A 23,498-nucleotide genomic window follows, 5' to 3' on the forward strand; every position below is an offset into this window, starting at 1 on the left:
AATAATAAAAAGCTATTTTCTTTTTGAAAACAAGCATGACCAAAACCCGAAAGAGATTATTTACCTGTAATTTTTGGAGGGCCAGAGCTCTCAAACTTTCCATGATACCCATAAGTTGGCGAAAATATTACTAGATTAATCTAAAAATCCGACTAACATCTTTTTTTTTTTTTTTTAAATGGTGCGGTTTTAGCTTGAACGAGAATATATTATTTTAAAAGTATGAAAAAACCTATAACTATTTTCTTGAGGATCGGTCCCTTCATAAGTATTAAACAAGAGCCTCCTCGATATCCTATACCCGGGCAAATTTATTATTACTTTTTTCAGTATTCTACCACGCATAAAAATTAAAACATCATGTTTTGTCACTAAGAGCACACTGTCTAATAAGCCGTTCAGCTTTACTTTCGAAAAATATTGGTTTGATATCTTTGAGTCTCAAATAATTGCAATTTTACTTCCGAGAGGACTGACCATTTCCGCATTATCGTCTTGCGTGGTGACAACTTAAGCTCCCTTATCATAGCTTTGCAAGGAGAGGGTAAGTCTTGAAGGGGCCATAACTTCGCCGCTTTGTATGCTTGATGAAGGTCTCGCTTCCCCGTACATCGTCTGTTTCCTTACCGGACGAACCTCTTCCTGTCTGGGGTTCTCCTGAAATAAGAATCAAATGTTTTAGATTTTCAAATAATTTATCTTTAAAAACAATAATTTCAACAAGTATTGTGTTAATAAACCATCTTGTTTCAATGGCACCACAAATAGCCAAAAATAAGGTACTTATATGAAACTACAGCAGTAAAATGATATGCAACCCGTTTTGCTTACACTACGTGAGGAGGAGGGATCTTAAATGATAAGATACGTCATTATAATCAAAGAGACGCTTGTATCATTTCCCACATGGATTCGATGCTAAAAATGTAATCAACTTAACCAAGATCTCTTAATTTTAACAAATGCTAGGATTATACATTTTTTTTTATTTCTTCAGTCAAAGCTCATTTTGAATGTTAGACTGATGATTTTCCACGTTTGTACTTAGATTTTCTTACTCTGAAGGAACAAAAGAATGATCTAATCCACTACCACGTAAGAAAATAAATAAACTTGCATAATCCATGTAACGGGAAAATATTCCAAAGTTTGTATTTGTTACAAATTTGAGAATAAGTACGTTTCCTGCAAAACGGCAAAATCCTCTGTTTACTAACAGCAGTGAAAATAAATATCCGGCCCACAGGAAGTACAACATATTTAAGAATCAAAACAATGGTCTTTTATAAACCCCACCAAAAAATATAAGTCATCTTCAAAAGTAAAAATTAGACTAAATCCCCTAGGGGGTACTATGATCATTTTTTTACATGCAGGGGGTTATCCACTTGATTAAAAACTTGAAGAAATCCAGGAGGGTTTTTCCTGTCTGCCCTCGTAAGTTTTTTTGCTTCTCAAGGGATTCGAAGCTAAATCAATATTCGACTGAATTTTTTCCAATCCAAAAAAAGATTGTTTGTCGGAATATGAGTGGGTCTCTAGTCTCGTCCAAGAATTTTTATCAGTTACCAAATCTGTGTTAAGGAGCTAAAGAAGGCCCAAAAAAGTCAAGCTACACAGTAAAGCTGCACAGATAAGCTTAATACACTTTTCTTTTCCTAAAACATTGTTTCTATTCCATTTTGAAAACCTAGATGCATTTAATCTCTTTTGATCTATTTCAATAGTAGTAGTAGTAGTAGCAGTAATAGTAGCGGTAGTAGTAGTAGTAGTAGTAGTAGTAGTAGTAGTAGTAGTAGTAGTAGTAGTAGTAGTAGTAGTAGTAGTAGTAGTAGTAGCAGCATTAGTATTAGTAGTAATAGTATTAGTAACAGCAGTAGTATGAATAGTAGATATAGTAGTTATAGCAGCAGTAATAATAGCATCAGCAGCAACAAGAAGTCGCAATGGCAGTTCCAATTAGTCATAATCGCATGTAGCCGCAGATGCAGTTCCTTGTAGTTGCAGTCGAAAGTAGTCACTCTCACTGTTAAGTATTCGAAGTCACAGTCGCAAGTAGTTTCAGTCGTAGTCGTAATTATCTGCAGCCATAAGTACGTGTTATAATGGAAGTCTAATACAGTCATAATCGTAATTCAAAGTTGCCACGGTCTTAGTCACAGGTAGCTGGAGTCACAATAACAAGTAGTTGGAGTCACAGTTGCAAGCAATCACAGTCGGAAGCAGTAATAATAGTTGTAGTAGCAGTAGCGGTAGGAGTAATAGTCATAGCAGCCCTAAAGCTTCTGTCTAATATGCTGCGCCGTTTCGGGGATGTTGCTGATATGTCATTTTGACAATCTGTATACACATAATGCGTATTGATTTGCTCAATATACACCCGAACATCCCACGGCAGTTTTACCTTAAAATCTTAACTCAAATAACTCCATTAAAAAAACGGGAAAAACTGGAATCAAATAATCTACCAAGTGTAAAACTACCATGAATCGGCACCAATAAGTAAATGAAACCCAAAACGAACAGAAATTATAATAAATAACCGAGTTAAAATCAAAACGAGTTAAAGTTAAGATAATTAGGGCTCACAACCTTTGTGCCTTCTTAAGGCCATATTTTTTTTTAGTAAAGTATAGACTTTAGTATAGTTTATACTTTACTAAAAAATATACAAGTGAATGTGTGTTGTCAGTTTAATATTCCTAAACACACATTTATTCTTGAATTTACACTCACACTCATAACAAGCAAAAGTTGTTAAAATTTTCTGTACCTATATCATAGAAGTGATCAGATTGCTTTATTAATGGAGTTCCAGGACCCAAATAACAGATAGCCAAACTATAACCAAACTATCAACCATTGTAATCAATAATTATCTCCTTCTTCTTTTTGAATTAAACAGAGCTATTAAAGCTTCCTTCCGATCCAGTTACACCTCTTTTCTTCATCGGATGCTCTTCTAATTCTCGCCTGCCCTCTTTAGAATTTCCATCAAATCATAATAAAGTATAACTTCATCTTTCATTATCAGATTTTGCTCCAACAAATGTAAAATATTATAGGGAAGCCTTAAAGCTCCAAAAAGCATTTTGAGATGATTTTTCTCAGCTGCTAAATTTGAATAATGAAATAAAAGACGTTGAAGGATTTCAACTTTTTGTCCTCAAACCCGAAAATCCTGCGGCTCACTTGGTCTCAAACTCATCAAAATGAGATTTTAGCATTAAGGATTTAGCCTTTATCCGGTAGAGCAGTACATAATTTTCTCGCTTCAGGAGCTGTGATATTTTAAGACAGAGGTTTAGGGGCTCTTGCCACGGACTATCTTACGACGAATTCTTAGTTTTTCCGGTAGTATAAGACTATTTGTTGACTCTAAGGACTCCTGGCACCTGCAGCTTGTTGTATTGCCGAGAATGTGTACCGCAATGTTATGCTTGATTCAAATATGGCTGGAAATGTGCTGGAAAGCCTGGCAAGTCAGCAGCTAGGGCGAATCCGGCAAATGATTAATAAAAATAGCAAACTTTTCGAATTATAAAAAGCGTGATAACTAATGACTGAATTTCCAAAATCAGATAAAAAATAGGCAATGAAAAGACAAATAAGTATGAGGTACTTTCAATTCGTCATTAAGAGGAGGTCCTTTCATGCCTCTAATTCAGCCATAAGATTTTAATACCACAGAGCTAAAACCTATATAGTGGCAAGGGTGGATCTATAGCAAAATAAGGGGTGAGGCCCAACATGACAAGGATGCTAATGAGCAAAATCTTGGTGAAAAAATGTGACAAAGATCCCAATAGTTGATAAATTTATCCTAAAAGAAGAAGAAAACGGGACAAGAGGGTGCAAGAAAAAATCTTGGGGGGCATTGGGTCCCCCTTGATCCACCAGTTAATAGTGGCCTAGGAATCAAGACACCATAGGGCAAGAAATCCAGCAGGATAGCTAGACTGATAATCACAGCTTCATCAGTAAAATAATAAAATATTTAGTGGTTAGCCTCTTCTGAAGGAGACATGATAATAAAATAAAATGGGTCTTTTACCACAAGGTTCCTTATTTAATGCTCTTCTGGAACTTTATTGCCACTTTTCTGATAATACACCTCCCCCTTTGATGTTCCAGGTAATTCCCTTGTCCTAAAGGATTCATTAAGTTGAGAAGGACTTTGACTGGAGTACTTGAAACTCAAAAACTTACAAGTCACTATGACATCATGTCTCTGACATCTGTACACAAGCGTTAGGAGCTGTAGCATACTCAATCAAAATGGCTAGCCCAGGTTCCTGCATATTTCAACAGCTTCTGTTGCCCTTTATTGGCCATGCTCTATTTTTTGATGATCTCCCATAAGAAATATACTGCAAATTATTGCCTTAAATAATGTTAAATCATAATATCCAGCAAGATAGGGAATAATCCTGATAGAAACAAACTAAATATTTAAAGTAGGAATTTTATTATTGTTGTTTTTTCTTTTATTTTACTATATATTCCAAGAGGAGGGGGGTGCACATTGTCAGAAAAGCAACAATGATATTCAGAAATAACATAAAATAACAAACATAATATAGTACTACTGTTATTCATTAGGATGTTTTTTTCAGAAGAGACAGACCACAAAATATTTACTAAATCACTATAAAATTTCTGCTAGATCATCTGGAAAGTCAATGGTTTTACCATTGAAATTTCCTAAATTTTCGTAGTTGCCTAAGTAGGCCTGTGATTAGCTTGAACATTATGACCATAGATTGTACAACACTAACAATTTTAAAAGTACTGATAGTCAATAGGAGAGATGCCTAATTATGGATATGCAAATTAAATTTGAAGTAAATATTGAGTTTTGTATCGAGTTTGAGATAAATATTTTGTATAAACATACTGCTTGATGAATAGTAGACCAAAAAAATTAGCACAAAATTACAGATTACTTTCCTTCTACAAACTCAAGATCATATGTTTAGCATTTAATTAAAAAAAAAAGAATACTCTAAAGAGGGTCTAACCAGTCACACAGCTCCACCCTCTCCAGAGATGGTACCAAAAAGCACCATTTTTTGTGTCACATGGTACTTAATCTGCTGCAATTGGTCTCAGGATATAAAAAGTTCAAAGCAGTGAGCTCAAGCTTTTGAATGAGTCCTTTATTAACTCTTTAGAGCAATTCAGTGATCCTTGTAGGGGCTGGAAAAGAAAAGAAGGGAGTACTAATGGCACTACCCAGGCTAAAATAAAAGTTTCTTTGGTTTTGAAAAGGGCTGTAACCCTCCAACCTAATTTGCTTAAGTGTAGTATTTTTCTGCAACATTTCTTTTTTGAATGTCTTTTAATTTGCAGCTACTGCTGCAAATAATATTGTTTTTTAATCTTAGTTTTTACTTGTGACTGGCTCTTGAATAATTGCATTCATTTATAAATCATTAGTCTTTTCCAGAAGCCTAGGAATTATGTTCAGGGAATGCAACACATGGCTATAGGAGCATTTGGTGCAAAATGTACCAGCAGAGATATTTTCAAAGAGAATGTCACTGCTACATATTGACAAAGTCAAAGATGCTATGCTCTACCCTGCATGACCATCTCATGAGGAAGAAAAAAAGTCAAAAAGCCAGTTTGTGGTAGAGGGAGGGGTCAATAATTTTTTTACTGAACTAGTAAAAGACACAGCTCAGGTTCTCTTAGCACTTAGAAAGTGGGCATGAGACTGAACAAGCAGACCAAGCCAAAGCCTATCACATCAAGAATGAAGTCCAAAGATGACTTAATGACAACTGACATGGTTATAACTGTGGATGGTATTCAAGTGCAAAAACAAAATTTCACAAGTGAAACCACAAAGGCTAGAAAACATAAGATTTTTGCTGCAGGCTGACCCTTTTTTAATGCTTGGTTTTTATTATTCACTGCATGAAACTGACATGGCAATGTATATTCTCAACAAGCCTGTGTCTTGTTTCAATTTTGACAAGACATCTTTGTGTATGGATCCTGGCAGCACAAAAGTTGATGGAGCCAAAGGTTCACCAGCTACTTATAGAACTGGTTGTTGTGCATGTGAAAGTACTACTATCTTGGCTGGTGTAAGTGTAAATAGAGAAAAGCTCCTACCTCTAACAATTTTTTCTGCAAAGAATACCTGGGTGTATCTTAATCATCTACCAAGAAACAGTGGATGACATCAGACGTATGTTAGAATTGGTTTCAGTTCCAGTTTCTTCCTTGTGAAAAGGGAAATATACTGCTAATATTAGATGTGCATGCTTTACACCTTCCTCTCACTCCTGTCAAACTTGGAGATGAAAATAACATGACTTTTTTCAAGCTACCTACACATGCATCTAGCATGCTTCAACCTGTTGATAAAGTGGTTTTCAGAGGGATGGTAGTGTCTTATGATCAAAATCTTAAGAAGTAACAAGGGGGCTCATCCTGGTGAGATTCTGCTGATGAAGGATTTTGTATGTCTGTTATTGAAGCTATGGGATACTTATCTTACTCCTGGTCTGACCAGTTGTTTAAAAGCAACTGTTGATTTAAGTGTTCTAATGAAAATAAACCCATCCACAATTGACCATAGCAAGTTTGAACCTGCAAAGTTGCTTACAAATGAAGAAGGAACAAATGTAGAAGGCAGCTAAGCCTAAAGTAACAACTGCTGCTAACACAGAACTAGGAACCTTAGTTCCTAGTTTCATCAAGTTTAGTCTTACCTATCAAAAGTTACGAGCCTGAGAAAATTTACATTATTTAAGAAAATAGGGGGAAACACCCTCTAAAACTTGCAGAATCTTAACGAAAATGACACCATCAGATTCAGCGTATCAGAGAACCCTACTGTAGAAGTTTCAAGCTCCTATCTACAAAAATGGGGAATTTTGTATTTTTTGCCAGAAGATAAATCACAGGTGTGTGTTTATTTGTTTTTTTTTCCCCAGGGAACATCGTATCGACCAAGTGGTCCTAGAATGTCGCAAGAGGGCTCATTCTAACTGAAATGAAAAGCTCTAGTGCCTTTTTTAAGTGACCAAAGAATTGGAGGGCATCTAGGCCCCTCCCACGCTCATTTTTTCCCAAAGTCAACGGATCAAAATTTTGAGATAGCCATTTTGTTCAGCATAGGCGAAAACCATAATAACTATGTCTTTTGGGATGACTTACTCCCCCACAATCCCTGGGGGAGGGGCTGCAAGTTACAAACTTTTACAAGTGTTTACATTTAGTAATGGTCATTGGGAAGTGTACAGACGTTTTCAGGGGGATTTTATTTTGTTTGGGGGTGGGGCTGAGCGGAGGGGGCTATGCTGGAGGATCTTTCCTTGGAGGAATCTGTCATGGAGGACGAAAAAATCAATGAAAAGGGCGCAGGATTTTCTATCATTAATATAAGAAAACAATGAGAAATAAACATGAAAACGTTTTTTCAAATGAAAGGAAGGAGTAGCATTGAAACTTAAAACGAACAGAGATTATTACGCATATGAGGGGTTCTAAAAGTACTTTAGCATAAAGAGCGAGGTATTTAGGAGGAGATAAATACCTAGCTCTTTATGCTAAAGTATTTTTCGTAATTTCAACTATTTATTCTACGGCCTTTCTGATTCAGGGGTCATTCTTAAAGAATTGGGACAAAACTTACGATTTAGTGTAAAAAGCGAGGTATTAACGAGGGTACAAACCCCCTCGTATAAAATAATAAAAATATAAGATTATGAAAGTTTGTTACGTAAGTTAATTCTTAAGTTACGTATATCTTTTACTAATAAAAACATTTGTTAAAAATTAAAAGTTTTAGCTGCTTTTTTAAGTAACCAAAAAATTGGAGGGCAACTAGACCTCCTTCTCCACCCCTGATTTCTCAAAATCGTCTGATCAAAACTAAGAGAAAGTCATCTAGCCAAAAAAAGAATTAATATACAAATTTCATTTTAATAATTTATGTGTGGAGAGCCAAAACCAAACATGCATTAATTCAAAAACGTTCAGAAATTAAATAAAAAAAAAACTAATTTTTTTAGCTGAAAGTAAGGAGCGACATTAAAACTTAAAACGAACAGAAATTACTCCATATATGAAATGGTTTGTCCCCTCTGCAATCCCTCACTCTTTACACTGAAGTTTGACTCTTTGCCACAATTCTACTTTTTAAAACAATTAAAAGCTTTAGCGTAAAGAGTGAGGGATTGCAGAGGGGACAACCCATTTCATATATGGAGTAATTTCTGTTCGTTTTAAGTTTTAATGTCGCTCCTTACTTTCAGCTGAAAAATCAGTTTTTTTTATTTAATATAACTTATAGTTACCTGCTATCAGCAGTTGAGTCTAGTTTGAGGGTGTGCTGACATCCAATCTTAACCCTAGTTTTAATTCTTTCCTCATTTGTGCAATGATTGCTTAGCTTTTTGTTTTTTTTATTATGATTGGCTAGGGTTTATTGGGAAATAAGGATTACGCCCTGATTTTTTGATTAGTAAATATTGTTGGCTAGTTTTGTTAGTTTGGTTGTGAGTTTAGAAGGATAAACTTAGATGACAATCTTGTAGATAAGTAATTTCTTAGAAATGAGGTAATTTATTGTTCACCTAAAGCTACTAGCAGTAGTAACGCCAATACTGTAAAGTCCAGGGACGTATTCGTTATCTTTTCATTTAATATCTACTACCACTATTATATCTTTTCTCAGATTTATGTTAGAGGTAAAACTGATGTCCTAAGCTTCTATTTCCTTTTTCAAAAATTAAGCGTTGAATCTTAACTCTGATTGGTCTGTCACAAATTCTTTGCTAGGAAGTTTGACGTTGTTCAACCTGAGATATACGAACGGAACTCATAATTGGACTCATTGTCATCCATAATTTTGATCTATCAATAAGTTCGACTATAATAGGGCCCGGACGTTAATTTTGTGCCACAAAATGATGTAGCTTTTCTAGATATTAAATAATAAAACAAGGTCTTCTAACTGAAAGTAAGGAGCGACATTAAAACTTAAAACGAACAGAAATTACTTCATATAGTAATAATAATAATAATAATAATAATAATAATAATAATTTATTTTTGACCCACTACAAAAAATCAAAGCAGAGTATCAATAAAAGAAACAAAACAAACACTACACAAAACAGAAAAAACAAGAAAGTAAAGCAAACGAGTAAGGCCTCTGTGGGCGGGCAGATATTTATAAGTAGACTGGAGTATTTTGCCAGCAAGCTCTGTGAGCTTCGACCCAATATCCTGGAAACTATAAATAGATATGAGGCTCCTATTCCTATACCATGGAGGCAGATACAATAGAAAACGGAAATAATAAGAACAAATTGAACTGATATCTTTTTTATGAAAAATAGGGTAAATACCAGAAAGAAACAAAACTGAATGATCTGTAAAAACCGAGTATAATTTAGCAAGAGACTTTCTATTGTATCTACCTCGGTTAGCAGAAATTTTTGGAGTAACTTAATTGGATTTTCTTCTTGCAATCAGCAACAGTGAGAGTCCGTAAGGATTTTAGAGTTTTACTAACGTTAATTCCCAGCCACCGAAATGAAGAAACCGACGGGATGGAAAAAGATCCACAGATTAGAGGAGTAGTAATATTGCTATTAAATGAAAGATATTCACACTTTGAAAGATTAAGAGAAAGTCCAATCGCATGAAGTTTAGATGCTACTGTTGAAACAGACAAAAAGAGCCCTTTTTTAGTCCTACTGATCAAAAGAATATCATCCGCATAGGCAAGATAAGAAATATTTACAGAATTGAGGATGCAAGTAGGTGGGATAGAGGAAAGGACGGATGATATACAAAGTTTGAAAATAGAGGAGGAGAGGACAGCACCTTGCCGGACCCCACGTCGTATTGGAATTTTAGTATCTGAAACCCTCATATCCGTTTTAATCCGCAAAAAGGAATTTGAATACCAATATCTAAGAAGAAAAATTACCGATATGTTGATACCGTGACTAAAAAGGGAAAAGATAACTTGGGAATGTGTAACAGTATCAAAGGCTTTGGAGAGATCCAAAGCACATAAATGTAACTTGAATCCCTTTTTAGTAGCCTCAGTAAGAACATTAGCCAAAACTCGATGAGCCTGCTGGCAACCTACCCCAGCTGAAAACCCAATCTGATTTTCACCAAAATATGCCGAAGAATTAACTGATGGCAGGAGAAGATACTCAAACATTTTGCTTATATTGCAGGAAACCGTTATAGGCCTGTAAGATGCACACTCAGTCGGAATCTTTCCTCTTTTCAGGATTGAAGTAACTGTTCCACAAAAAAAAACTTTCAGGCACAACCGAGGTGCATAAGCAAATTTGAAACAGAAGTTGTAAATGTTGGACTAGAGCTGGACAATCAACATTAGGTGTTTGACACTTATACCATCACAATCAATAGAGCTAGACTTAAGCTTCTTTATAGCTTGTGCCACCTAAACTAAATTAACTGGGAGGATCTGGTTCTGGCGGAGTGATATGGGAAGCGCAGAAATAAGAAACCTCATAAAAGTAGCATGAACAAAATGGTTTATAGTGTTGAAAATCTGGTCGTAGTATTTGCACCAAGCAGCAGGACTGATTGGGCTACTTGTTGACGAAGAGTCATCGATTTTATTTGAATTTACCACATTTTTCCAATCGAAATTACTTGACGGGAATTTGCAAATTTTAGATTTTGCAGACCGTAATTACTTTTTATAATCTAATTTAGTTTTCTGTTTAAGCTGAAATACTACACCGCTACGTGGTCGTTCGCTAGAAACCCAAATACGTAGCCAAAATTTGGCTTTATTTTTCACTGATTTTAGAGCCGGATCCCAAGACCATTCAGGCTTCCGCGTATTAAATTTAACACGTTCTTCGGGAACAGCCACCCTCTCAGCTTCCTTCATGCATGATACAATATCAAAATAATATTTATTCAGAAAATTCTTATCATTTACAAATTTAGATCCACCCTGAAGTAGCTGAAAAGGAACTTTTATCCTAGACAAAAAAGCTGTAAGGGTAGAAATATAAAGAGCCCAATTAGCCTTATTCCAATTTCGTCTGGTAAACCATCTACGATTCCCACGTCTATTAGAACTATCTTGCGACAGAGAAATACCAAGCATGAAGGACATTGGTAGGTGGTCTATATCGCTTTCTATTTCATGTACAGAAACAGCCGAAACAGATAAATTTGGAGAGCAAAGAACATGATCAATATTAGTAAGGCTCCCAGAATGATGGATGTAAGAAAACAGACGATTCTTATCCACTAGCTTAAACTCGGATAAAGAATCGAAAACCATATCAGACCGAATATTTGAATTCAGTAAATCAGCATTAAAATCCCCGGCGACAACAAATTGATAACCGAGAGATGACGCGGATTCTGTCACTTTTTTCAAAACACTACAGGTCTTGGCAAACTTATTCAGTGATTGAACCGACTTACGATCACACGGAAAGTACACGTTAATAAGTATTAAATCGGCAATTCGCACGGCCAAGAGGTTTTCGTCACTATGGAACAGCACAGGCGTCGTGGATGAAAAGGAGCTACGTCTCAGTATACAGGCGAGGCCTCCGGAAGGTCTACCAAACGTAGATCTTGCAGCACTCACAAAAGTAATATGGTTTGCACTCCGTTTCAACAAGTTGGTATTATCTGAAGATAAAAGATGCTCTTGAAGACAAACGATGTCATAGTTGCTCGAAAGTTCGTCAATGATGTGCTCTTTTTGACGTGTTCCATTTCTATTGTACGAAATAACTGAGAATTTTTGTGACATCATTTTTTCACTGCGGTCGCAATACGAGACTTGAGCACTGGACCTAATAGACTATATGAAGTGTGAGAATCGCCGCAGTTTGCACATTTAGGTCTATTTGTATAGGGCGCATCTGTCGAAAAAATATTATTTTCGGCGCAACGCGCACATTTTTCCACCTGACTGATACAATCGTTGACAAAGTGATCAGGAGACCTGCACTTAAAGCAACATCGCGGTACACTTACGAAATTATAAATTCTGAAAATCTTGTAACCTATTTTTACTCCATTCTTCATAGCGTCACGTTTTGCAAACGAATCGGAAAAGTCTAGCTTGATAGTTTGAGACAAACCAATTCGGTTTGCTTCAACGACTCCTGAGTGCATTTTGAATTCGGAATCATTAAATGACAGCGGGATTCCTTTTATTATTCCAAGGTAACGTTTCTGCAGAATCTTCGTGCAATACCCGAGACTACAGACTTCACAGAAATCAGACACTACCGATTTTTCAATGTTTATGAACAGTTTATCTACCACCGGCCGAATACTAGCAACCGAATCATGACCACTTAATTGATCGATAGTCTTTGCGGCTTGTCGGATCTCTAATAGATGGTGGCAATTTAGAGACAACAATAGTAGAGTGGTTATCGGCAGGTTTCGAGGCTCCAGGCTGTGGTAATGGCGGGAAATGATTGGAAAACACATCAAACTGATTAGAAATAGTTTTTATCTGGATACGCAGCTCGTTTACTCCCGAAAATAGAGCAGAATAAGCTGTAGCCGGTATCAATGGGACTTCACTAGGGTTTAATATACAAAATACCGGGATTTCGAAATCATCTGTATTTCCCTTCTTGATAAAATCCAGTATATCTCCTAAATGACTTAGTGGCGCTTTCAATCCAGTTCGCTTCTGGAATAAAGCATCTGGATACAGCTTGGACCCAAGCCACTTCTTCGCATTCACAATATCATCGACGTCAAAAAATTCTGTACCAAACAACTTAATCATCTCATCATAAATTCCTATTTCAACATTTTGCTGAACAAAATTTAACACCGGAGAATAATGCAAATTGTCCTCATCACCTTCATGCATTTTAACTATTTATAGCCCGCTCACAGTGAAATGCGTGAAATGCGCAGTGAAATAACTTGAATGCGGCTCACAGTGATTGCAATCTTGAATGCAAACTAAATCATGAGCAATGGAAATTAAATAATAAGCGAGGGAAGCGTAGTTTCTTGCTACCTGATCCCCGCAGTTTAAGGGAGAATCCACTCCCGGCAGGTACAACGGCCCTTGCGACAAGAAAACTCCCCTCTTCTGCTCGCTTATTATCGCGTAATACGGCACTTCTACCGTTCCCAAAGTTAACAACTCTCTTTCTATATTTACTCTTTTCTCTCTTTTTCAATCGGAAATATCGATCAACCAAAGTTCTAATTAATTCCTTTTTTATCTTTTTATCCAGCAATGGAACTGGATTAAACCAGTCAGACAAGTTTAAATTAAAACCAATCTTTTGTCAAATTTTTCAAATTCTACTAGCTTCATTGGGATAAAAATTTAATATCCATAAGGTCACTGAGAAAGCTTACTCGTTTGATTTCGTTCATAAATATCCGATTTTGGTATAGATGCATTCACCTTTAACTCTAAATTGAAACTGAAAGGGGCTGCTTCTTTATCAACGTCCTACTCTTTACGCTAAAGTTTGGCTCTTTCTCTCAACTCTACTCTTTAAAACAGTAAAAAAATTTAGCGTAAAGAGCAGGACGTTGATAAGGAAGCAGCCCCTTCCATATACGAAATAATTCCTGTTCGTTTTTAGTTTTAATGTCGCTCCTTACTTTCAGTAAAAAAAAACTTTGTTTTTAATTTAATTTCTGAACGTTTTTGAATCAATGCATGATTTGATTTTGGCTCTCCGCAGATGAATAATTAAAACCAAATTTGCATTTTTTTTTTGGCTAAATCGATTTCTCATAGCTTTGATCGAATGATTTTGAGAAAAAAAGAGCGAGGGGAGGAAGCCTAGTTGCCCTCCGATTTTTTGGTTAATTAAAAAGGCAACTAGAACTTTTAATTTTTTGCGAATGTTTTTACAAGTAAAAGATATGCGTAACTTATAAATTAGCTTACGTGACGAATTTTTGTATTCTCATGTTTTTATTACATATATGAAGGGGTTCACCCCCTCGTCAGTACCTTGCTCTTTACATTAAAGCTTAAATTTTGCCCCAATTCATTAAGAATGATCCCTGAATCACAAAAGCCGTTGAATAAATAGTTGAAATTGCTAAAATTACTTTAGGGTGAAGAACGAAGTATTAGGAGGAGGTGAGCCCCTCATATGCGTAATAATTTCTGTTCGTTTTAAGTTTTAATGCTGCTCCTTACTTCCGGTTGAAAAAACTTTTTTCATATTTATTGTTTCATTTTTTTTAAATAATGCTAGTAAGTCCTGCGCTCCCTTCAGGGAAATTTTCTCCCTATAACAAATTCCTCGATGGAAAGTTCGCCAAATATATCCCCCTCTTCTCAACCTCTCCCCCCAAACAAAAAATCCCTCTGAAAACGTCTGTACACTTCCCAATAACCATTACTATATGTAAGCAATGGTCAAAGTTTGTAACTTTTAGCCCCTCATACGGGGACTGTGGGGGAGTAAGTGGTCCCCAGAGGCATAGTTAGAAGGTTTTTCGTCTACGCTGAATAAAATGGCTATCTTAGAATTTTGATCCGTTGACTTTGGGAAAATAATTAGCATGGAAGGGGGCCTAGGTGCCCTCCAATTTTTTCGGTCTCTTAAAAAGGGCAGTAGAACTTTTCATTTCCGTTTAGAATGAGCCCTCTCGCAATATTCTAGGACCACTGGATCGATACGGTCACCCCTGGAAAAAAAAAAAACAACAAACAAACAAACAAACAAACACGCATCCGTGATCTGCCTTCTGGCAAAAAATAAAAATTTCACATTTTTGTAGATAGGAGCTTGAAACTTCTACAATAGGATTCTCTGATACGCTGAATTTGATGGTGTGATTTTCGTTAAGATTCTATGTTTTTTAGGGGGTGTTTCTCCCTAGTTTCTAAAATAAGGCAAATTTTCTCAGGCTCGTAACTTTTGATGGGTAAGTGTAAACTTGATGAGACTTATATATTTAAAATCAGCATTAAAATGCGATTCTTTTGATGTAGCTATTGGTTCCAATAAATTCCATTTTTTAGAGTTTTGGTTACTATTGAGCCGGGTCGCTCCTTACTACAGTTCGTTACTACGAACTGTTTGATCATCACTTATATAATTTATATTTACCTACTATCAGCACTTGAGTCTAGTTTAAGGGTGTGCTGACATCGAATATTAATCCTAGTTTTAATTATTTCCTCATTTGTGCTATAATTGCTTAGCCTTTGGTTTTTTATGGCACTTGGTATTAGCCAAGTGACATATAGCGATCGGAAATTCTGTTGGTCTGTCGGTCCCGGTTTTGCTTCTTTAGGCACTTTCAGGTAAGCTAGGATGATGAAATTTTGCAGGAGTATCAGGGACCGGACCAGATGAAATTAGAAATAGTCTTTTTCGCGATTTGACCATCTGGAGGGGAGGGAGTGGGGAGTTTATTAATTTGGAAAAAATAGGAAAAATGAAGTATTTTTAACTTATGAAAGGGTGATGGGATCTTAATAAAATTTTATGTTTAGAAGGACATCGTGTCTCAGAGCTCTTATTTTAAATCCCGACCAAATATGGTGACATTGGGTGGAGTTGGGGGGGGACCTAAAATCTTGGAAAAGGCTTAAGAATGGAGGGATCGGGATGAAACCTTTTGGGAAAAACAAGCGTAAGTCATAGATACGGGATTGATATAATCAGAACCGATCTGCTCTCTTTGGGGGAGTTGGGGGGAGGGTTGATTTTAAAAATGAGGTATGTTTAACTTACGAAAGAGTGATCATATCTTAACGAAATTTCATATTTAGAAGGACCTCGAAACCCAGATCTCTAATTATGAATCCCGACCGGATCCAGTGTCATTAGGGGGGGGGGGCTGTAAATTTTAGAAAACGCTTAAAGCGGAGAGATCAGGATAAAACTTGATGGAAAGAATAAGCAAAAGTCGAAGATAGGTGACTTCCATAACCGGACTGGATCCGCTCTCTTTGGTGGAGTTGGGGGGGGGGAATAATTCAGAAAAAATTAGAAAACTTGAGGTATTTGTTACCTAGGAACGGGTGATCAGATCTTAATGAAATTTTATATCTAGAAGGATCTTGTGCTTTAGAATTCTCATTTTAAATTCCGACCAGATCCGGTGGAATTGAAGGGAGTTGGAGGGGAAAATCGAAATTCTTGGAAAACGTGAAAATCGAGGTGTCTTACGAATAGGTGATTGAACCTTAATGAAACTTGATACATAGAAGAATCTTATGTCTAGCATGCTCCATTTTCAATTCGAATCGGATCTAGGGACATAGAGGGCTGGAAGGGGGGGGGGGACAGAAATCTTGAAAACTGGAAATATTGGAAAATCCTTAGAGTGGAGAGATCGGGATGAAACTTGTTGGGAAGAATAAGCACAAGTTATAGATTCGAGATTGACATAATTGGTACGCATCCGTTCTCTTTGAGGGAGCCGGGGGTTGTTAATTTGGAAAAATCAGAAAAATTGAGGTATTTTTAACTTAAGAACAGTTGACCAGATCTTAATGAAATTTAATATTTAGAAGGAACTCGTGTCCCAAAGCTCTTGTTTCAAATCCCGACCAGATCTTTTGACATTGAGGGGAGTGGGTGGGGCAAACCAGAAATCTTGGAAAACGCTTATAATGTCGTAGATACGTGATTGACGTAACCGAACTGGATCTGCTCTCTTTGGGGAAGTTAAGAGGTGGGGTTCAGTGCTTTCGCGAGTTTGGTGCTTCTGGACGTGCTAGGACGATGCAAATTGGTAGTTGTGTCAGCGAGCTGCACAAATTGACTTGATAAAGTCGTTTTCCGCGATTCGACCATCTGGGTGGCTGAAGAGAGAGGAAAAATTGGAAAAAATAAGGTATTTTTAACTTACGAGTGGGTGATTGGATCTTAATGAATTTCGATATTTAGAAGGACCTCGTGACTCAGAGCTCTTATTTTAAATCCCGACCGGCATTAAGCCTCTGATTTTCCTTTTAACGCAATCTATTGATTCTTGGAATTTCGCTAAAGCTCCTACCAAATGAGCTCTTGGCTCTTCCAGCCTCGTCACAAGTGCCATATGAGCTCTTAGCTCTTGTTTTAATATAATTGACTAGGGTTTGTTTGGAAATAAGGGTTATGTCCTGATTTTTCGATTAGTAAAAATTGTTGGCTAATTTTGTTGGTTTGGTTGTGAGTTTGGAAGTATAAACTTAAAGGACAATCTTGTAGATAAGTATTTTCTTAGAAATGAGGTAATTAATTGTTCACCTAAAGCTAGTTGCAAAAGTAGGGACACCATATGAGAAGGGAATATAGGGATGGTCTGGTCTTCCCATTTGATCAATTGCCTATGGCAAAATATGTCATTGTAGACAAGTAAATTTTTCTTTGTACTTTCTACTTATGTAAAAGAATTTAGGGCAAATTTTGTATCATTGTGGTGGGATGAAACAGAGGCCATAATCGAGGAGGCTTTTTTGGCGACTTTTCGCCACATGGTGTACTGAGAACGCAATGAGTGCCGCACACTTCTACTACACCCGACATGGTTTTCGCCACACTTGGCACCTTTCCGCCACACCACCTGGTGAACGTGGTTCCCGAAAGTGTGGGTCCCTCGGCCATAATAAGACTATTTTTAGGACTCATATATATTAAACTTTTTTTTCTTCCCGTGATATTTTTTTCGAATATATCTATTTATGATAGTGTGGAATGGCATATTTACCCTGGAAGCAGGGATCAATTATCCAACCCTGACCTATGGAATTTGAAGCCTATGAAATAATAGCATGGCGTAAGGATAAACACGGTTTGTAGGAACTTTCGTTTGAGTCTCAATTCTTGATATTCTCTAAAATTAGATCTAAGACTTAAACCAAGGGTCTGCTCACCTTAAGAAAAACGTAAATGGAAGTTTGCCGCGCATGACCAAAAGTAGACCATGTTTGGTGGAAGTGTGCCAAAAGTGGTGCTCCAATATGTACCCAGATGATGAAGACTGGGTATCTCCCTCGTCTTTTTGGACTGAGTAAAAGTACTTCAAATTTAAAATGTCATTCAAGATGGTGAAATATCAAAAGTTCAAATAATACACTGACTAGTATACGCTGCTAATAGTCTGTGTTTGGGTATGGTGTATCCGATACTTTTTTCTCCATTTTTTTTTTTTTTGTTTTTGTTTTTTTTTTTTTTTAGGTGAGCTCGAACCATGCGATAGAAAACGGCTAGTGATTCCGAGGACGTTGAACTGCGTCATGTTCTGGAAGAGGATAAAGCTATAACATCTCCAGTCAAGAAAAGTCGGTTTATGAAGAGGATTTTAAGCCAGAAGCAGTCGTAAGTTATTTTTCTGTATAGTGAAAAAATTGTAAAGGGGTGAAGCTCAGAATCAAGAGATAAGAAATGGAATTAAAATTATCTTAGATTTCCCGTTGCAGGATGTATGATGATACGTTTGACTTTAGAAAGCATGATGATTCTTTTTAGACTTAGAAATGGCTTAGGTAAAATTTCAAGAGGATAATAATGTAGTTTTAGGAAGGAGAGAGTATGTATCAACCAATTCTTCACTCTTAGATTAATAGTTTAGAAGTGCCTGAGTCATCAACAAACCCATCTAGTCCTCAGTTTTGTAGATTACAAAGAAGCCGATAGAAATTTAGCCGATAGAAATATAGATAGAAATATAGAAATATTTAGCCGATAGAAGGCTTTACCAAAGGACCTAACCTTGTGTGGTATTAAGTAAAAAAAAAAACAAGTTTTTTTTAACTGCATGTAAGGAGCGACATTAAACCGAACAGAAATTCTTCCATATGTGAAAGGGGTTCTCCCGTCCGCAACGCTCCGCTCTTTACGCTAATGTTGACTCTGTCACAACTCTACTTTCTCAAACAATAAAAAAACTCAGCGTAAAGAGGGAGGTGTTGCGGAGGGGAGAACCCCTTTCATATACGGAATAATTTCTGTTCGTTTTAAGTTTTAATATCGCTCCTTACCTGCAGTTAAAAAAAACTTGTTCTTTTATTTAATTTCTGAACGTTTTTGAATTAATGCATGTTTTGATTTTGTCTCACCGCACATGAATAATTAAAACAAAATTTGCATATTAGTTTTTTTTTGCTAAATGGCTTTCTCATAGTTTGGATTGAACGATTTTGATAAAAAAAGGGGTGGGGGAGGAGGCCTAGTTGCCCTCCAATTTTCGGTTACTTAAAAATGCAACTATATTTTCTGTTTTTTTTTTTGTACGAACATTTTTGTTAGTAATAAACGTACGTACCTTACGAATTAACTTACGTAACGAACTTCTATATTTATGCATTTCTATTACGTAGATGAGGGGGTTTGTCCCCTCGTCAATACTTCACTCTTTACACTAAAGCTTGAATTTTATCCCAAATCTTTAAGAATGACCCCTGAATCACCCCCTTATAGACGTAATATTTTATGTTCGTTTTAAATTTTAATGCTACTCATTACTTCCAGGTGAAATTTTTTTATTTATTTTCTCATTTTTTTTAAATAATGCTAGAAAATCATTCGCCCCCTTCAAGGCAATTCTCTTCCCTCATGATAAATTCCTCCATGGAAAGATACTCCCACGAAACCCCCTCCTCCCGACCCATCCCCCCCAATGCGAAAAAGTCCCACTGAAAACGTCTGTACACTTCATAATAACCATTGCTATATGTAAAGAACGGTCAAAGTTTGAAACTTGCTGCCCCTCCCCCGGAGACTGTGGGGGATTAAGTCGTCCCCAAAGACATAGTTATTAGGTTTTCGACTAAGCTGAATAGAATGGCTATCTCAAAATTTTCATCTGGTGACTTTTGGGAAAAATGTGCGTCGGAGGGGACCTAGGTGCCCTCCAATATTTTTTGGTTACTGAAAAGGGGCACTAGAACTTCTAATTTCCTTTAGAATGAGCCCTATCACTTCATTCTAGGACCAATTGGTCGATACGATCAACCCTGGGAAAAACAAACAAAAACAAAACAAACAAATAAACACGCATCCGTGATCTGTCTTCTGGCAAAAAAAATCCACATTTTTGTAGATAGGAGATTGAAACTTCTACAGTAGGATATTCTGATACGCTGAATCTGATAGTGTGATTTTCATTAAGATTCTATTCCTTTTAGGGGATGTTTTCCCCCTATTTTCTAAAATAAGGCAAGTTTTCTCAGGCTCGTAACTTTTGATGGGTAGTTTCATCAAGACTAAAATTCTGTTTTTATGGCACTTGGTATTAACCAAGTGACATATAGCAATCGCCAATTCTGTCGGTCTGTCTGTCTGTCGGTCCCAGTTTTGCTACTTTAGGCACTTCCAGGTAAGCTAGGACGATGAAATTTGGCAAGCGTATCAAGGACCGGACCAGATTAGATTAGAAATAGTCGTTTTCCTGATTTGGCCATCTGGGGGGGGGGAGTGGGGACCCGGTTAATTCGTAAAAAATAGAAAAAATGAAGTATTTTTAACTTATGAGCGGGTGATTGGATCTTAATGAAATTTGATGTTTTGAATGATATTGTGTCTCAGAGCTCTTATTTTAAACCCCGACCGTATCTGATGACATTGGGGGGAGTTGGAGGGGGGGGACCTAAAATCCTGGAAAACACTTAGAGTGGAGGGATCGGATGAAACTTGATGGGAAAAATAAGAAAAAGTCCCAGATACATGATTGGCATAATCGGAACAGATCCGCTATCTTTGGGGTAGTTGGGGGGGGGGGTTAATTCTGAAAAATTAGGAAAAATGAGGTATTTTTAACTTACGAGCGGGTGATCGGATCTCAATGAAATTTAATGTTTAGAAGGATATCGTGTCTTAGAGCTCTTAATTTAAATCCCGACCGGATCTGGTGACGGGGGCGGGGAGTTGGGAGGGGGAAACCTAAAACTTGGAAAACACTTAGAGTGGAGGGATCGGGATGAAACATGGTGGGAAAAATAAACACAAGTCCTAGATACATGATTGACATAACCAGAACGGATCCGCTCTCTTTGGGGTAGTTGGGGGGGGGTTAATTCCGAAAAACTAGGAAAAATGAGGTATTTCTAATTTACGAACGGATGATTGGATCTCCATGAAATTTGATATTTAGAAGGATATCGTGTCTCAAAGCTCTTATTTTAAATCCTGACTGGATCTGGTGACATTGGGGGAAGTTTGGTGTGGGGAAACCTAAAATGATGGAAAACGCTTAGATTGGAGGGATTGAGATGAAACTTGGTTGGAAAAATAAACAGAAGTCTTGCATACGTGATTTACATAATTGAAACGGATCCGCTCAATTGGGGGGGGGGGGGGGTAATTCTGAAAAATAAGAAAAAATTACCTATTTTTAACTTACGAAGGAGTGATCGGATCTTCATGAAACTTCATATTTAGAAGGACCTCTTAACTCAGATATCTTATTTTAAATCTCAACCGGATCAAGCGTAATTGGGGGGGGGGAGTTGGGGGGACCGGAAATCTTAGAAAATACTTAAAAGCGATGAGATCAGGATGAAACTGGATGGGAAGAATAGAAACCTGTCTAAGATACGTGACTGACCTAATTGGACCGGATCTGCTCTCTTTGGTGGAATTGGGGGGGGGGGTAATTTTGAAAATTGAGGTATTTGTAACTTACGAAAGGGTGACCAGATCTTAATGAAATTTGATATTTAGAAGGATCTTGTGCTTTAAAGTTGTAATTTCAAATTCCGACCAGATCCTGTGACATTCGGGGGAGTGGGAGGGGGAAACTGGAATTCTTGGAAAACATGAAAAATATAATTTTATCTTACGAATAGATGGTCGAATCGTAATGAAATTTGATTTTTAGAAGGAATTCATGTCTCAGAGCTCTTATTTCAAATCTCGACCAGAGGTTTTGACATTGGGGGGAGTTGGAGGGGGAAATCTTGAAAAAACACTTGGAGTGGAGGAAGCGGGATGAAGCTTGGTGGATAGAATAAACAAATGTCCTTGATGCGTGATTGACAGAATCTTACTGGATTCGCTCTCTTTGGGGGAGTTGGGGGGAGGGATTCAGTGATTTGGCGAGTTTGGTGCTTCTGGACGTGCTAGGACGATGAAAATTGGTAGGCGTGTCAGGGAGCTGCGCAAATTGTCTTGATAAAGTCGTTTTCCCAGATTCGACCATCTGGGGGGCAAAAAAGAGAGGAAAAATAAAAAAAAACTAGGGATTTATAGCTTACGAGTGGGTGATCGGATCTTAATGAATTTTGATATTTAGAAGGACTTTGTGACTCAGAGCTCTTATTTTAAATCTTGACCGGCATTAAGCCTCTTATATTCCTTTTTAAATCAATCTGTTGATTAATAGAATTTTGTTTAAGCTCATACCATATGATCTCTTGGCTCTTAGCTCTTCTCGCCTTGTCACAAGTGCCATATGAGCTCTTAGCTCTTGTATTTTAATGCTTTCAACCACCTGTAAGCCTTGCTTTCTGATTCTTGTTTTGTCAATTCTGATTCTTGTTTTGGCAAAAACTTTGTGAGAGCCTATCCGGCATAAGATGTTCAATGAATGAATAATCAAACTCAAAAATAAATAAATCACAATTCAACACTAAATAAATGGCAGGGGTGATTTTTTTTTCTCGATATCTGTTGGTATTCCTTCTTATTATTTTTTTCTAAGCCATTCGGAGTTGCCTGGAAAAAGTGTCTCTCGCGAGTTGAAACTTACTAAGTTGAAACTTTCAGGGAATGACGAAGAGTATTAGAAATGTAGAAATGCAACAAATTTCCCTGGTCTTTTTGAATCCCTTCTCCCCAATATACAGATCAGTATTTTGAAAAGGTCAAGATGTCTGATCCAGCCTCCTACAGTTCCGGGGCAAGGATTGCGTAATATACAAAATGCTCCTTGTTGTCAAGAAGGATTTATCACTAGAAAAAGGAGGAAGACAACTAGATAAATATAATCACTCCTGAATCAAAATGATTATAAAACGTAAAAACGTATCTGTTCAGGGGGAAAAATACAGAAATTCCCAACATTCCGTTCAAAGGGATATCTATCTGCCTATCTGATTATAATGGCTTCACAAATCAGCTCATGGGTGCTCTTGCAATGCAAGCAAAAGCTGACGGCATATTTTTACCGAAATTACCCTTATAGCTATAATTAACAAAATTTCTGTAATTATACGAACTTTCTTATGCTAATAACTACTCTAATTACTAATAAACAAATAAATATGTAGGATCACTATCAAAAGCTAATTCTTTGATTGAAGGTTATCAATAGTTAGGATCTTATACTTTCTTTATTGACAAGGATTGTTCTTTACTTCCATTCATTACTATGGAGGTTTTAATGAATATTTTTTCTCCAGCCAAATCATATAAAAAAATGGTTGTTGAAAACTTGAGTGTCACTCAATCTCAAATTAGGACTTATATTTTCGTTATTAAATGTCAAAATCTATTGGCAAGCGACCAACAATGAGGTATTAATTTTCTTTTATTTACATCAGCCAAATATATATATATATATATATATAT

The 23,498-nt window shown here is 36.7% G+C and overlaps 1 protein-coding gene and 1 long non-coding RNA gene across 2 annotated transcripts in view; both read left to right on the forward strand.

Moving 5' to 3' along the window:
- LOC136026645 (uncharacterized) overlaps positions 1–23,498 on the forward strand; it is a 580,251-nt gene that overhangs the window by 372,438 nt on the left and 184,315 nt on the right. The window lies entirely within an intron of this gene.
- The window catches only part of LOC136026644 (mitogen-activated protein kinase kinase kinase 4-like), a 36,860-nt gene continuing 16,892 nt past the window's right edge, over positions 3,531–23,498 (forward strand). Inside the window, exons 1-2 of the mRNA XM_065703382.1 lie at positions 3,531–3,618; positions 18,168–18,308. The gene's annotated coding sequence lies outside the window, so the exon portion shown is untranslated. The remainder of the gene's footprint in view (positions 3,619–18,167; positions 18,309–23,498) is intronic.

The sequence above is a fragment of the Artemia franciscana genome, chromosome 4 (assembly GCF_032884065.1).
Source record: "Artemia franciscana chromosome 4, ASM3288406v1, whole genome shotgun sequence".
Classification (NCBI taxonomy): Eukaryota; Metazoa; Arthropoda; class Branchiopoda; order Anostraca; family Artemiidae; genus Artemia; species Artemia franciscana.